Source organism: Trichogramma pretiosum, unplaced genomic scaffold, assembly GCF_000599845.2.
Source record: "Trichogramma pretiosum strain Unisexual culture from Peru unplaced genomic scaffold, Tpre_2.0 scaffold4, whole genome shotgun sequence".
In the NCBI taxonomy this organism is placed as follows: Eukaryota; Metazoa; Arthropoda; class Insecta; order Hymenoptera; family Trichogrammatidae; genus Trichogramma; species Trichogramma pretiosum.
In genome coordinates this window covers 3,460,585-3,475,662 of record NW_019641688.1, presented here as the reverse complement: position 1 = coordinate 3,475,662, position 15,078 = coordinate 3,460,585, and the positions used below count along the sequence as shown (strand labels likewise).

Below are 15,078 nucleotides of genomic sequence, written 5' to 3'. Positions count from 1 at the left end.
GTCAAGATCTCTATATAATGGTCTACGTATCGTATTGTAAATGCTCCATTCTAATTTGTCACTCGCGCGAGAGTAATCGGAATATTTCTTTATTTTTTAGTCCATCTCGCGCTGGTCAAGATACCTAATTTTTATATCGTTTCGAATTACGACGCGAACACTGAAGACGAAACCAACTGCATTTGATTCTGACAATTTGTTTTTTTTTTCCACCGTCTTTAACAGTACATATAAATGAAATCCGTTAGTGGATTTTATTGTACAAAGGCGCAGCATTGTAAAAATTTAAAGCACTTTGCAGCGATTGCATGTCAAAATCGGAGCAAAAGCCTCGTAAAGTATTTCGACGTTTCACTTGCCGCGTGTGCGCCGTTTTATCCTAAATCCATCCAATTTTTACACCTTCAATCATTTTGACATTTTTGCAACTGACGCAGCTAATCGCCCGAGTCGAGATTATACTTAGCTTTCACTCCGTGAGCATCGATAAAACGCTAATTACTAGCTGTAAGTAACCTAAGGTTTTTTTGACAATAAAAACTCAAAATCCCCACCCATCCCTTCATTGCTTGGCTGGTGTTCATTTTTACGACTTTTTGAGTACCCCCTTATTTATGGCGAAAAGGTTAAATTAAAGTTAACCGAGGCACAGCGGTAACGTTAGTAAAACAACAACAACCGACGACGACGACGATGCGCTCGGTAGCAGCGGCGTCGTGCGAAAATGCGCCAAGACAATTATTTTCTCTGTGCGTACGCGCGTGTATTTACACAAAGGTTCGTCTCGCGGTCCCGTTTTTCGCAGACGGAACTTGACCCGATTTGCGCGACGTGTGCTTCGCGCGCACCGATCGTCTGCTCAGGGATGAGAAAGGGTTAAAACCCGAAGCCGTGTAAGGCTTCCCGAGACGGGCCGACGAACGCCCAAGTATGTTTATCGATTCGACGTATTGCACTCGAACTGTGCTGCGAACAAGAGAAAGAAGTGAATTTTCACGATTTTTCACCGGCCAGTTGATTTATTTTACACTTAGCGGAAAGACAAAGATCGTTGAATGTTGAAATTTTATCCTTCGATTTGCAATAATTCATGTATCGCAAACGAAATTGAGATGAGAGGTGGTTTACTTATATTGTGAAATTACTTAATTACGTTCCAGTGTATTCGATGTATGAAACATTTGTTAGTCTCTCTCTTACGTGCAACACCCACCCAACGTACACCGCCACATCCATTATAAATGTTACGTAAAAGGCAGCTCTCGCAGCGTAATATCCTCTTAGGCAGAAAAGCACTTTGATATTATTCCCTCGCAATCTTCGTTCAATGCATTACTCTCGTAAACACTTGTCAACGTATATATTAAAAGAGCGAAAGAGAAAAAACCATATGCAAGTCGTGTGGCTTTTTCGTAACCGTTAGTCATCGGGCAATATACAAATTGTCCTGCTATCAGGTGCATAAAAAACTTTTTAAATAACTACTTCATCGATATAGTAAGTTACAGGTTTAATTTTTGCTCGACTTCGGCTTCAACGTTTGGTGTTTTCTTTTTTTGCTTTATTCTCCCGCGTACAATGTTCCAAGTCTCATGGTGGCGTTGTGCATTATGGAGAAGTTGCGAGCGAAACGTGACACTTAGAGAAAAGTCCAATTCGCGCAAAGACTAACTTTCACCTAGAAATTGCCGTAGAAAAAACTCCCCTTTCAACCTTTGTATAATATAAAATTTCGATGGCAGAGTAAAAAATATTAAACATTTTTCTGTCGGGTTTATGTCATAAATACATTGCGCAAAAAGAGGCAGACGGTGTGACGAGCGCGCGCGCCCAGTGCACTTTTCAACGCGGAGAGAAACGCCACGCTGATAGGTCTATTGTACTTTAGAAGGTCTTTGACCTTTTCTTCTATGCAATATTCTGCACGAGTAAAAAAGAAGCGAGTCATTATCCAGATGAGATATTCATTAGTCATTGCTGTTATCGGTATCGTATGTAATTCAGTTCTGATTCAACAATCGTCAAATAAAAACACCGATGTCTGCGGCAATAGTTTCACATTTATTTACGTTTGTTTCGATGATATTTTCTGCACTCGTAATAATTACATACATCCTCGTGCTGAGTTTGGTCCGGCACGCGTGAGTCAATTATTTCCAGCAGTTGTACAGAAAATTATACCCGCAGCGAGCTCAATATTAGCTATCGCATCGACGAAAAAATTAACACTTTCTTTAGAAAAATATTCCTGTCTAGCCGGTCAAGTCGGTTTGTGTATGTGCGAGCGCTGCGCGGCGATATGCGCCAAATAAATTTTATCCACATAGAAATGCGACCGAGTCACTTTCTTTCCAAACGCGACAACAACATGATTTTCGTATAGAATGTCAAGTATCTCTCTCTCTCTCTCCCTTGCTCAGCCTCTGTTAGGATTTTATCGCCGGCCGACGCACAAAACTAGTGTCATAAAAAACGACGAGTTTTCATTTCGTGGTCACGTACGGCCATATTCAGCATATGCATTTATTCATTAGAGCATTCAGCGCAGAAACAACATTGACCAAGTCAAGATACAACCGGATTTTGCCTTATTTGAGTGAGAAACCATCGTTTCGCTTAGTTATACAGTCAAATATTAAAAATCATTTGCTCAATTTGACAAACTCAACTATAATCAAACAAGCGAAAAGATTTGATATCATTTTACGAAATCTCGCAAGTGATTGGACAAAATAAGTTTATTGTAATACAATTGTAAATGCGCGACTCCAAGCGTCGTGCAACTATTAAACAGTAGGAGGAAAATTGTTTAAAAAAAGTATTAAAAAGAGTCCAACTCTAGATTGATAAAGGAGTTAAATTTCGATAAAATAAATCACTGGAAAAGCTCAAACTCTATATAAATCACTTTAATAAACATAAGCGTGTATATCAGAAAGAAAGAGCAATCATAAATCTGAGCCCATGAACGGGCATGTGCAAGCGTGTTTATATACAGTTGCGCAGAGGTCTCGAGCAGTATTTAAAGGTCTGTCTGTCTTCTCTCGTGTGTGCGCGTGTGTGTATTTGTGCGTAAGAAATCATAAAGGTATCAATTTTCAAAGTGCGCAAGCTATTGCATATACTGTAATAACAAGCGTACTTCGCGGAGAGTCGGAGGCTTGCTCAAGGGACTGTATAAAATTCGAAGGTGAGACAGAGAGTGACTCTAACAGGGCGACACGTCCGTTGTCCGAGCGCATTAGTCGCACGAAAATTCATCACTTCGCACGCGCCAATGCACACTTTAAAGTCCACAATTTATAAAAGCAGCGTCGAGTATGCGCAGTGACGTGACATGACGAGCCAAGGTCGACTTTTGACATGCCTACGAGTTCAACCTTTCACCAGTCCGCCGGCGTTCATGTAGAGCCTGGCAATGTATGCATATTTGATTTTCGATTTGTTTACCAGCCGAGTCTCGAGTCGCAGAGCCGAGAGAGCAAGCGAGTGCATAACTTTAATAAAAATAATAATATAATATTGGATCGCTCGTACGAGGCGAAAAATGTTCGTATAAGTGAACGCTCCGTAATTCTTGAGGCGTATTATTTGTTAATGCAACGAAACGACGACGATCGAACGATTCGAAGTAGTAAATACGCTGGTGCGCGCCGAAATCGTTTTATTAACAAATTTTCGAAACTTTCACGGCGATTCCATAATGCCAGAGTAGCTATCGTTGCCGTTCTTTCTTCTCTTTTTTCCCCGATCCAAACAATTAGGATTAGCTTTGATATTTACGATCGATATAGAAATCGCATCGTCGCAGCGCACAACAGTCCTCGCTGAGTTGGCTCCGATAACGCTGCCCATAAATTTTCTGATCGATAAGTTTCGAAAAGTATATAAATACTCGTTGTTGCGCGCCGCCTGCCAGTCGAGCGCGCACCAAGGCGGTGATCATTTCGTTATTGGTTTTTTTTTTGCTCATACACACACGAACCGCAGACAAATTTATTCCGCAGCATCGCGTCTTTAACTAGAAAAATCTTCTGCAAGTTCAAGGTACCGAGAGGCTGCGCACGCCGTGATCTATTATTAGAGTCAAATCCTTGGAAAACTATGCCGCGCGCCGTCAACTCGAGCTCCGCTCTTGCCGCTACTGACGCTGCTGCTGCTGCTGCTCGATGGCTCGGCACAAAACTTTATCATTATTGACGTCCTCGGCATTCCTCTATTTATATATATACACACACACACACTTCTCGCCACAGATAAACTTTTTGATAGTACACGCATAGAAAACTTTCTCATCGATCTCTCGGGCACGGTATAACTAACATCTTCCGAAGCTGGTTTTGCTCGTTTGCGTCGAGCTGAAAGTGTGGCGCGACGCTATACAGCCGCGATCTCGAGCTTCGATCGAATACCCATATACCCATGTATATGTGTGAATGTGTATGTAACGCGTTGTTGTCGAACGCATACGAGTACGTGTGTGTGTGCGTATAGGTGGTTTTTCCGTACGCGATAGAGTGCGTGAATGATAGACGCGCACTTGTACTTTTATGGGCTGGCTTTTAATTGGCCCTGCTATATACGTTGTATACACACTGCTCATGCGCGCGCGCACACACACAGAGAAATTGAATTTTATGAACTGATGCAGAAAAGAGGAGGATGAATTTTATACAGTGGCAGCAGTTGTTACGCGCGTTATACGCACTCTCGGCTCGGCTTGTTTTACGGTCCGGCGAGTCTAGCGAGCACCGAGCCAATTTGAACTCGATGTGGCAGCTCCGCGTTCTCTTTGCTCGCGCCCCTTCTTCTGCTAACTCCTATTTATTGCCGTTCTATAATGACGAATCGAGCCTGACGCCTGAAAAAAAGACTCGATCTTTTAATCGTTGCACGAGATGAATGATTTTCTGGGACGATGCCATTGAATCGTGCGAAAAATTTCGCGCCCGAGTGATCTAACCTCTTTTCTCGCTACGCGTCTAGGTACACGCGAATACGGACGCTTTGCGCAACTATACGCCGTGTGGTGGTATATGGCACTTGCTCTAGACGCGCACGCGTTTCTATACCCACTACTTTCTATAACGGAAAATTCATATATACATTCATGTAAATCAAATAATTAGTCGAAACAAGTGTATAATGTGTTTTTCTACGCAGTGTACAACATACATTTATGTATGAGCAACATCGTTTTGAGTCGTGTAAATATAAATCATATCGGTATCGAGGCTCACATTTTTATTCATCGAAATTCAAAACTTGACAATCGAATAATCGATAAAAACGAGGCCCGAAAACGTAAATGCTTCTCTCTTCGAGGGGGCCGCGCGCACACCTCGCCGCTCTCGTAGCTGTCGATCGGTTTCTAGATCGGTATGCTCGTTGGCCCAATTCGCACGACAGCCCGCAAAAGCCTGGCATGCAAAAAAGAAGCCGCGATTTTTTCTTGCACTCTGCACAAGAAAGTCTACTCTTATAGTACTAGTACTACTGCTACTACTACTAGTACTGCTGCTACTACTACTACTACTACTACTACTAATACTACTACCGATACTATTACTACTCGTCGCCCGGATCGAAGTTTGCATGCGTGAAAGTCGCTGCTCTCCGTACAGGGAAGTGTGATCGATCGATCACCGCTTTTTTCTCTCTCCCTCTCTTTATATCCTCTTCGCGACTTCTTGCCAATTCTAATTGCCCGCCGCACCTGTATTGAATCCAAGATGATTTTCCTTCCTTGCATCAATGATTAAGAAGGAGACTTTTTCGCCTTTAGATGGGTCATTTGTAGGTTTTCATGCTAGAGACCGTCGAGTCTGACATTGATTTCTGCTCTGGCTGCACATCTTGACGCATCTGAGAAAGGCAAAAATACGATTAATTAGACGTGGAGCATTACTTTCTCTCGCGTCGAGCGCGCGTTGACACAATCTCGTCAATGAGCAACGATCCGAGAATTCAATTTTCTATCCGTAATTTTTTTTCTCGCCCCAGCTACTGCAGCGATTGGTGAACGGTAGACACAAGAGTCTGTAAAATAAAAGGAGCGAGCAAATTATCCCAGGTAATTAAACCTAAAATATGATTTTCTCCTCTTTCTGTTCCAACGGCTCTCGAGATGCATATCCCTGGGAAATGGCTTTCATTGTGCAACGCGCCATATTACGCAGGCTGCGCCTGGATCGTGATGCAACATCTCGATCCTCCCGTTACGTTTCTTATTTAACGAACTCGAAGCTCGGCTCGATGTAGCACTCAATGATTTGCTTAAATTAACGATCGCTGCGAGGTTTTTCAAATTCGATAGATTCAACACGGTAGTCGTTGTATGTTTATATACTTTATGCGGAGATGATAATCGAAGTCAATTGAAAATTCGAAAGAGGACGCCGTCGAAACGAGTTGTCGATTGAACGTCAAGTGCCACTTTAACGCTGATACGTCGTTTTAGATAATTAAATTAAATGTACGCAATTTGCGACTTTCTTTTTCATAAGTCGAACCATACTCTTACTCGACTGTATGTGTGTGTGTTTTTCTAAGCTGTCGCAATTGCTTTACTCTCGCGCGCGATTATTAGTAATGAGATTTGGCGAATAAAAAGAAACTAGTTCAGGATATTGACTCGAATTTCATAATGATTTAATTTATAAAGAGCAGCCACTTGCTATATAGTATAATCATAGCATCGTTACGCGAGTGCTCCAGCTGCGCAGGCATGACTTTTTCGCCGATGCCACCTTTGTGAGCCTGTGTGAAAGATGCTTTGGAAATCAGATAGCGTTCTCATTGTGAGCTTTTTTCGCGAGCACGTTTGCATTGAAAATATAACCGTACCCGATTCTCACGCGTGCAGCTACGTGATAGTGTGTATTTTCGTTTTTTCGATTTCCATAAACTGCTGGGGCTGTCGTTTGTTCATTATTTCTAAAAAATGAACAAAATTTTTTATCCTTGTACCATCCTTTTCAAGATGTTTTATTTTCATGTGCATTCATGTATTTCTTTGGTTATTTGACTGATTAAACAAAAGTTATTCGCTGCAGATATAAACAAAGCTTAATAATGCTAATTGATTGCATTCATTCGCCGAGAGAATACATATGTAAAGGAGATTGGTCTTTGGTTCGCGTGCAAGGCTCGTGTGAAAAAGACGCGTCGGACAAGTACCAAAATGCTTCGGACGAGCCACATGTGAGCTGTCTCGGCAACGAAACTAGAGACTCGCGGACGCGATAATTATATTATAAGCGCGCAACTATTTGAAAAACAAGCCATGGCTAACAAGACGAGACGTTTTTCTTCGCAGTCCATATGTACTTGGGCCAAAGCTCAAAGGATCGTTTGTGTGTGTGTGTGCATCTGTCTCTCTTTCTTTCTCTCTGTCTCGCTCGAGCGTACAATAACGATGAGTTTCAAGTTGAGCAAGCAAGCAAGCGCGAGCGAGAGACAATCGTCGATTGTAAGCATCTTCCTTCTCTCTTTTCTCGAAGTAAGGAATTCCTCGAGAAAGCCTGCAATACTACGCAGTGCGCGTGCGAGCCATAAGTATACGTATGCGCGCAAAGACTCACGTCCGCAAGAGGAGAAGGAGGAAGAGTCAATAAGAGCCGAAGCAGCAGCAGCGGCAGCGGCAGCGGACAATCTGCGCGCAAGGAGAGAATACAGAAAGGGATGGCTTATCTACGACAGGCCGCTACTGCCACCACCGTCGAGTTTTCTTCGTCCTCTCCTGCTGCCTTGCCAGCTTGCATAACGTCTTAACTTTAGATCAATCTTCGTATCTCTTTTTCTCTCAATCGCTTCTCTCTCTCTCTCTCTCAACCCCTTTTTTCGTTCTTATATATCATTGGCCGCGCTGCGCCGCGCACATCCCGTAATTGTGACTCGTCTTCGTCGTCGTCGTCGTCGTCGTCGATGCGCAGGAATGTTTCTCTTTCTCTTAGCAGCAGCGCAAGCAGCTCAAATGTACACACAACGCATACACTCGCACAGTGGAGTATCATTACAGTTCCAATGATGCTCGTTTTGCGATGATTTCCCGTGCTATTTTTGCATCATCTACATCGTAGAGGATCGGCTGTTATTGTTCGGCTATTATATCGCATAGGGCACGGATTTTGTTTTATTGACTTACGAGAACCAAGTTGTTGTATTATGCTGTTTGGAAACGCGAAGAATCATCTATCTAATTTTACCTCGCACTTGCGATGCCTAGCGTACATACCTACCCTCGTCGATTATCGGTGCAACAGGTCCGATTACTGCCACTCGATTCACGATTACATATGTGTGTGTGTGCGTGTGTATACAGCACGTATACGCATAACGAGGCCAACCGCTCTGCTCGGACGTGATTATTATTTTCGAACACGCGTTCAAGCCTATTATTTTCAATTCGAGAATAATTTTTACAAATTCGCATGCTGCACAAAAATGTCGCACCCTCGAGCTACGTCGAACAGAAAAACGCTGCACCAATTCTTTTTTTTTTTTTTCGTGCATTACACATCTAGAAGATTCAAGTACGCCTCGTCGTCCCCTTGGCAGTTTACTCGTGCGGCGCTTTGAATTTTTACATTTTTCTCTCGAGTTGCCATTACGTATTATATGAAAAGAATAAACGTGCGCAACTCGCGCGAACACAATGAGTATACGTGCGTGTGTGTGCGTGTGCACACCTATGCAGGAACGATACAGTCAGCGAACAGCCAAGATAAGACAGAGGAAGAAGCAAGAGTAGCGAGTATAAAGTATGCAAGACGACGGATGCTGCTGCTTCTGCTGCCGAGTTCAACAAACTCGAGCTGCTGCTGCTGCTACTGCTCTTGGAAGGCATAAGGCGCGCAAGGCGAAAATGTATAACGCGCACAGCTTCTGGCGCATCGAAGCTCTCTTTTCAACGCGCGTCGATGCTGCAAGGGAGAGAAAAAAGTCATGCACGTGCACAAGTACACCGCGAGGAAAAAAATATCTGCGCAAAATCGATACACGCGCGTCGCAGCAGGCTATCGGACGAAAGAAATCTGTAGAAATTATTCGCACTAGATGTATCTCACAGAGAGTTGACGAGGGCTAAATAAGTAGAGAGAGAGAGACGCTTCGATGAATGCCATTTTCCTTTCGCACCGGTATACGGCGACTGCGCTTGGGCTTCTTTTTCCTAACTCGATCCTCGACGCGCATCTCCATAAAGCCCATATATGCAGTACACGCGATAAGTGATCGAGAAATTGCCTTAGTTATTACTCGTGCGCACGCGTATACAATATACATACGTTATTTATCTAATCATCTTTGGCGCTCCCTCCCCCAACACTACGTACACACATATATATACAACACTGTATGTACTCGTCCTGTGTGTGCGCGACGTCGTGTACCGTCGACTCTGAGCGACTGGAATGTATGCTATTACGTGTAATAAGTTTTCTGCCGTACGTATACAACTACAGCCGATGCCTCGTTTTGCTTTGTTTACCGCCGATCTATTTATCGATCAATGGATTATAACTTTTGAAATATATTAATTTTATACATACTATGCGCGAGCGTTAAGCTCCATTCAAGTATATAAGCGCAAGTTCGACGTGTGTATTATTAGAAAGTTTACGAGTATCATTAAAAACTCGTTTATTGTCGAACCAAATGAAGAGGAAGACGAAAAAGAAGAAGAATAAAAAAAAGGACTTTTGTACTCATGACGCTTGTTTTTTCTCTGTTTCAGGCAAGTTCCACATGTCTAATAAACGTACCGTTGGCATAATTCAATCCCGTATATCCTACGATCGAGCGTAAGTACAAAGAAAGGCTTAAAATCAAACAATTATCGGCAAAATTCATTAGCAGTCTCGGGATCGGCGATTAAGATAAAACGGAGTGCGAAAAACGAGATACTTTCTATACAGTTATTAGCCGCGCGCGCGCGACTGTTGGAATAGCAGCGACGTAACATATATATAAAAGGCCGATCGAGGTAACGCAGCTGAACGTCGCTCCCATCTCTCTTTTTCTGCGCCTCTCGCTCCTCACCTTTTGTCCCCGCGCCTCGCGCATGATGTAGCCCGCGAGCTAGCTCTGCCATTATTCTAACGGATCGTCGCTTTTCTGCGAATGCAAACTCTGCCTATATGCTCGAACATTATCCAATATGTGCATTTTTCTTTCGCGTAGCACAAAGCGCGCAATCGCGAGCTCGTTGCGGGCGCTTCTTTGAATCGTACTCTAAATTTTATGATATGTAAACGGCCGTCGTTGGAGGCTAATGCACCAGTTTCGAATGAAGTAAAATAACGATTGATGTAAAACTCGATGTCGAACCCAAGACTTATTAAAGGCTAATGCGATTAATATAACTGCATTCCATTGTGTAATACAAAACAGTGTTTTGTCACGAAGGAAAAAAAAGGATGAATTTCGTATTATCGCACCGATCAAGATTACGTCTTGTCGGGCGCGAACTTGATGAAGAACGAGGAAACCATTAGCGCAATCACGTCTCTATAACAATTAGACGTCTCGTGACTCGCTAGCCAAGAGACCGCTCTATCCATGGAATTTTTCTTGAGAGAGACGTGAATTTTCCTTCTGATGTGAGAAAATGCATCACCGACCAATTATACACGGCTAACAGAGAGCATGTGTGTGTGTATGCGTGTGGTGCAAGGTCGACAATTATCGCCTCTAAGCGCGTACTGTAGTGTACTACTACTCGCGAGCGGCTTCGATGAAAAGACAAGGTAGCGATGTCATAAAAACCAAGACCCTTCACAGAACTGCATCGACGCGTATGTTGATTGTGTTTTCTTATATTTAAAAAAAGGGGGCGGCGAAATTCCTCGATTCTCGTTTGATTTTACCTGCATAAGCTCGTTATGCGGATCTTGCGCGGACCTATTGTTACACCCACGACTTGAAATCTGATAATCAGAAAATTGTCTAGCCCTTGAAAACTTAAAAACTGTAACGATTATTGTACAAATTGGGTGAAAATATCAAAATTTTGCAATTGTCAATTTTACGGCCAAATTAATTTTCTCCAATCCATTTCAACGACCGACTTTTACCATAAAATATCGATTACATAATGCCATATAATTGCCAAGAAAATCTACACCGATTCAACTTTTTTTACCTCCGTTTGCACACACTGTATGACCGTTATAAGCATGTACACATTTTCTTTCTGCGTTGAGTCGATCGTGTCAATCGCATAAATTTAAGCACGCCAACCTTATCGAAATTCCTTCTTTCTCTCACTTTTTCTATCTTTTCTTATCCCACGCAAAAAGCGTGCCGATAACGTAAAAGTGCAGTATGCTTTAAGAAAAATCATTCTTTGCACATTCCTCGACTCTGCTCTTAATCGAAATTTGCCATACTTCTTTGCGAGATCGCGCAAAAACCTATTATATTCAATAACATTTTTTATATTTGTAATTATGAAAGCTTAGAAAATCCATCATTTTATCAACGCTCGAGATGCAGACATGACTTATTTACTCTGAAAAGATGCGCTGCTATGCTTGCTTAGACGACAACTTTCGAAACTAGCTTTATAATGATGGTTATATTATAGTCTTTCTCTACTGTCGTTGTGATATCATTAAAATTATTTATTACAAGCTGAGATTATTAACTTTAGAAAAGCTAAAAATTTAACTCGAGTTTTTTTATGTTTTCGTGAAATCAACGACTGAAAGCTGATTTCTTAAATTGCCATCATAATAACTTGGAATTATCTATCCATAAAATATTGAAAATATATAAATTTGATTTGCTATCAAATAAAAACTAGTTGACAAAATTTATCACAAAAATCCGATCACTGTAAGTCAACCGCAGTAGTATCGTATTAGTTATTTTTCATTGTTAAAAAAATAATATACGATCAACGATAGCTATATCCGTAATGAACATTCCAAACGAATTATAGCAATCACGTCGGCAGTACATTTACGCATAATCCGATTTTTTAACGTAGTTTCCTAGCGATATTCAAATTCAAATACGTTAAATTTTTATTTTGCAAAAAGGCATTTAGGCCCATTGGCTTATGAACAAAAATAATTTGATCGATACTGTACTTATGTAAGTACTTTATGCATGCTTTATGAAAGTGAAACGTTTCATGTATGAAAACTATGTTGCCTCGTTGAGCTAAGCCAATATCTGCGCAACATAAACCAAACGACTAATTATTTCTAGTAAATTTTCAACGAGACTACAGCGAGATTTTATAATAAATGACGACCTATATATTCTCATTTTATTTAATCGATTTTTCGCTATGTTCGGGTCGCAGAAAAAGGATAAAATGTTATATACGTACACACAGTTCTGTTTAAGTTTTGCACAGTAAACTTGCGTTATTAACAGAGAAATGTTGAAATATGAAGGAGAAAAAGCGCTTGAAATTGTTTGCTAAAATAAGTGAAAAATTTGACTCTAAAATAAATGTAATGCTCGGTGGTCAATAGTTTTAATCGATATTGGTTTTGAACCCTAATTACAAAGTTGTGAAAATCAGGCTGCACCCTCACAAGATTGAAAAATTATACGACTGTTTCTTAGATTGCTTTTTTTCATTTTTCGATAATAATCGCAATTACGAAAGATCAAGATCGCGATCGACTGATAAAAGCCAGCCACTGTGCATATAATAAATAAGCCACGTGGCAGAGGGTTGAACGAACGATAGAAGAAAAATGTTCAACGAGCTAGCTGCTCGCGGATATTTAAAAATCTCGAATCTCATTACTTGCAATTGCCTTGGCGGCGGCGGCGGCGGCGTTGTGCAACATCATAATCGCCAACGATCTTTTATTATATGCGTGCCCAGCTCGATTCGACACCTGCGTATTAACAGTCATAACGAGGTCGAGCCTCCGATCTTTTTTATTTCGTACTCTAGAATCTTGTGCACACCGAGGGGGAGCTTTTGCACGTATCATCGAGAAAAGTAATTTTCAATGCGTTCGCGTTACGAGCTGCCGCATACCTTCGGTACACATTTGTATATGGTACGCACGCGGTGATTTATTAATGGCGCAATCGAGATAAGTTTCGTATTTGATAATTTCGCATTGTAAGCTCGGCTGCATAGGCCGTCACGATTTTATTAATGACATCGATTACGCACGAGTTACAATAGCGAAAGATTGAATTTTCCAAACGGTGCTGACCAATATTCATTTCATCGAATCGGTCTGGAAGGCTTTTATTATCCGTCGAATGAAAAATCTCCGTATGTGCCGTATAGGATCGTTAACGCGCTCAAGGTCGATCCTTATTGTATGCATTGCTCAATTGTCCGCGCGCATAATACGTCTATGCACTTGCGCGAGTGCTCCAACGATCGCAATCAACGCCTAATCGGTTTCGCGTGCAGTCGTCGATCGATCGACGATTCGCTATTAGGCAAATCATTCGACTTTGGCTCGAAAATATATAAATCAAATGCGTTGTGCGGTGCGCGCGTGTCGCTCAAATCGCGCGTATATCGTTATAATAATTTTTAGCCTCGCGCGTATACGCACACGACTTGGAATTAATCCAGAGACGCTGGCGCAGCTGCTGCGGCACACGATCGCTAACCTAGAAAATTATAACATTGCAAAAATACGTAAGTCCTGTGTGTATTGGCATGGGTATCCTATGACTACGTGTACGCGCGCTGCGCCGATCGAGTATTAATTTCACAAGGTAAGTTTGCCGTTAATCTTTCTCTCCTGGGCGCTATATGTGTGCGCGCACACACACACACACACACACACACACACACACACACACATACAATCGCCTACATCTCGGACGAACACATGGATGGATAGTGTACGGCGGCTGCGGAGGCTCGTAATCGATACTCGGCGCACCTCTTAATGCTCGAGCACATACGTATGTATGTATATACACGGCGTGTATATATAGGTACGTATGCATGTACAGCCAAGTGTCGCGAACGTCGTGTTTTTATCCTCTCTCGCGCCCCCCTTTGCGTCTTTATAAGCAGCGTACGCGCGCGTGTGCTCATTTCCCCGCACTGCTACATTGATTCAAGAGCCGAGGCATGTACAACATTTTATATCGATGTTGCTTCGCACCTTCGAGTTTATACGTATGCATAATATATACCATCCGAGCGTATATGCGTGTGTGAGCGTGTGCGTCGCAGGTAGGAGCTTGCGAGACACCCTCGCGCTCTGTGCGCGCTACTACGCGGGGTTTCGAGCGATGTTCTCTTATTTTTCCGTGCCACGTCGCGCGCGCGCTCGCCTCGTTATATCTTCACCCCGCGGGCCTTCGCCGAGTAAAATATTTTCTATAAATTTGAAACGATAGCCGCAGTCGTACGTGTGCACGCGTATTAACGCGCAACAGCAGCAGCAGCAGCAGCACTTCTGCCCAAGGTTTATTATCCGAGCTAATAGCGCGATTGCAGCTCCTCGTCTCTTGAAGCTTCAATAGGCGATCGCATCCTTAACACCGTTAAGTAGCGCGCGATATATATGGGGCAAAAAACGACTCGAGTCGACATGTGTGCTGGCACAAGCTTGCACATGTATAAATTTATACAAGTTGAAACTTTTATGTTCGATCTGGATGATCACGTCTTCATCGATCCACGCAGCTTACGCACACACGCACACATACACTTATAGCCATATTATACGGTACATCGTGTATATATCCGAGATAATTTTTTTGCTCGTCTCGCGATCTCTCGTCGCTCTTCGGGCTCGTCCCTCGATGATCGATTCATCGCGACTCCTCGTCTGTGTTTCCAGCTCGATCTACCCCCTCTATCCCTGATCCGATTCCTCCTCTTTTAATTCATACGTCATTTTCTCTTATTCGACTTGGGATATGTAACAACGAAAGTTGCGACTTTTCCCACGAGTGACCACGCTCGGCTCTTAGCTTCACTATGTATCAATTTTGCCAGAGATGCGTCCGAATATTTTTTAACCTTTCATTCGGTTGCGATATGACAAGCACACTATATTTCCCGAAATTTTGCACAGCCTCCTCGATGCTAGATTTTATGTGCACTACTATCGTACCAATAAT

The 15,078-nt window shown here is 42.3% G+C and overlaps 1 protein-coding gene across 9 annotated transcripts in view; it reads left to right on the top strand.

Annotated features, from left to right (window-relative positions):
* Positions 1-15,078, top strand: part of LOC106650567 — a 101,827-nt gene that overhangs the window by 37,403 nt on the left and 49,346 nt on the right. For 8 of the 9 annotated variants that reach the window (XM_023461716.1, XM_014368654.2, XM_023461718.1 and 5 more), the window contains one exon: positions 9,737-9,803. The exons of the other annotated variant lie outside the window; for it this stretch is intronic. The gene's annotated coding sequence lies outside the window, so the exon portion shown is untranslated. The remainder of the gene's footprint in view (positions 1-9,736; positions 9,804-15,078) is intronic. 9 annotated transcript variants of the gene reach the window in all.